This window comes from Mus caroli, chromosome 3 (genome assembly GCF_900094665.2).
Source record: "Mus caroli chromosome 3, CAROLI_EIJ_v1.1, whole genome shotgun sequence".
Classification (NCBI taxonomy): domain Eukaryota; kingdom Metazoa; phylum Chordata; class Mammalia; order Rodentia; family Muridae; genus Mus; species Mus caroli.
The window spans coordinates 115,318,340-115,320,931 of record NC_034572.1 but is presented as its reverse complement, the minus strand read 5'-3'; positions in this window follow the sequence as shown (position 1 = coordinate 115,320,931).

Here is a 2,592-nt window from a genome sequence, read left to right as displayed (position 1 = left end):
GACAGGAGATTAAGCCTGAAGCTATTGGATCAAAATGCAAAGGTTAGCAGAGCCTGGACGCTGAGTAGTAACTTATGTGGCTGCAGGAAAGGAGGAGGTCAAGGGCCGCATTAAATAAATATTTGTACGGGCTGGGTGTGTTGCTCAGTGGGAAGGCGTCTGTATTTTCTTCCTCTTCTTTCTTTCTTTTTGTCTTGAGTTGAAAGTCACACTGTTTTGCCTAGGCTGGTCAGAGTCCTGGGCTCCAGCTCTTCTGTTGTCTCATCTCACGGAGTGGCTGGAACCATAGGCATGGGCCACCTCCCCAGGTGTGCTTCTTCATCCTTTAAAAAGTCTTTATGTGTGTGTATGTGTGTGAGAACATTTGCTTGCCAAGGCATGTATGTGGAGGTCAGAGGATAACCTTGGCTATTGGTGCCTGACGTTTGTTTACCTAGTGTGAGCCAGGACGGATTTTTTTTTTCCCTTTTCTGTCCTCTACTGTCTGTCAGGCTAGCTGGCTGGTGGGTTTCTGGATTTCTCCTGTCTCTGTCTCCCATCCTGAAGTAAGAGTGCTCAGATTATAGGTGTGCTACTGTCTGCTGTGTTACCTGGGTCTGGGGATTCAAACTCACGTCCTCACACTTTACAGCAGGCACTTTACCCATTGAGCCATCTTCCCAGCCTTGCTGCACCATCATCATCACCATCATCTCCTCCTCCTCCTCTTCTTCCTCCTCCTCTTTCCTTCTTCTTTTATGTATATGAGTGATCTGTCTTCACATATACCTAAAAGAGGATGACAGATGGTTGGGCGATAAAATGATTTCTTCCTAAATCAGAATATAACAGGCCCCTGAGAGTGCCTGCTACTACACTCATCTGTGGAGAGCCGTGCTGCAAGCAATCGCCATTATAGGATGGCGCTGGCCTCTGCTGTGCCTAACTAGTAAACAAGCCTTGTACACAGGTGCGAGAGTGAACTCACGCCTAGTCATTGCACATCTCAGGGCATAGTAATGGGGTGACAGGCGAGCTATGAATCAGGAGCTGACACGCCACATCAGGTGCTGAAACGCCATGGATGAGGGCTATATAAGCAACGCCATTTTCTGGGGTCTGGGTCTTCCCTCCTGAAGAAGCAATAAAGCTTTTTGCTGCAGAAGAATCCGGTTGTCAGAGTGTGTTCTTGTCGGTGAGAACGATAGCTCGGGACAAGTGGCGCCGAGGAACCCGGGAACTTTATACCATCACACCGGCGCAAGGGAGATCCCCCCGTTCGTGGGGCAGAATCAGAACTGCAGGACATTAAGGCTCTGTAAGCTATGTACAGTCTTGAAATGTCTCCAGAGTTAGACGCCCTTTTGATTGTTTTCACTGCGATTGTTCCTTCCCTTTCAGTTTCGTTTTGCTTCCACTGCTGGAACTGCTGACTGGTTCTCAGTTGCAGTCAGGCCTGGACAGCGACCAGTATTGCTGACTGGTTCTCAGTCGCAGTCAGGCCTGGACAGCAACCAGTATGGGAATCTCCCAGTCTGTAGTAACGGCCTTACGGTTGGTCTTGAAGCAGTGTGGCCTGAAAATCGCCACTAAAACTATAAAGGGATTTGTCAGGGAGATAGACCGTGTGGCACCATGGTATGCTTGCTCAGGATGGTGGCATCATGGTATGCCTTGAGCCCGAGGAAATGAAATATAAGGAAAAAAATGCCTTGGGAGATCTTAGAAAAAGGGATGGAAAGGGAGAGAAGAAGAGAGATCGAGCTGGGGAGGCATATAAGGAAAGGAGCCTCTACCCGCCATTAGATGAGTTCAAGGCACTAGCTGTCAATAGCTCAGAATTGGATAAGGAACTTAACTCCTCTGAGGAAACAGACTTAGAGGAAGAAGCGGCAGGCTATGAGGGAGAAAGATACCAGCCAGATGAAAGACAAGTTAATCAGTTACAGAATAACATGAAATCAGCTAGAGACAAATGTCAAATCGCTGCATGGTCTCCAGGCCCTCGACCTCTGGGTCCTAGTGCACCTCCGCCCTATGTGCAGAGGTATCATTCACCTCCGCCCTATGTGCAGATGTACACAGTTATTGCAATATGTATACCCTATATTAATAAAAACATTAGGGCAATGGGGATTGCAGGTGGCCACCGAAAAGGTGCAAATTGCTCGAATGGGAGCCTTTCTAGGGTCACTCATTTATCCTGACAAAATTGTTCCTCAAAAATTAGAGATTCGCAAAGATCAACTACATACCTTGAATGATTTCCAAAAATTGCTGGGAGATATTAATTGGCTGAGGCCATTTTTGAAAATTCCATCAGCAGAATTAAAGCCTTTATTTGATATATTAGAGGGAGATACCCACATCTCCTCCCACAGAGCACTTACCCTAGTTGTATGTCAAGCTTTACAAACTATAGAAAAGGCCTTACAAGATGCTCAATTTCAATGCATTGACAAGTCAAAGTCATTTGAATTGTGCATATTAAAAACTGCACGGTTACCAACAGCAGTCTTGTGACAAAATGGACCCTTATTGCGGGTCCGCCCTAATGCTTCCCCTGCAAAAATCATTGAGTGGTATCCTAATGCAGTTGCTCAACTTGCACTT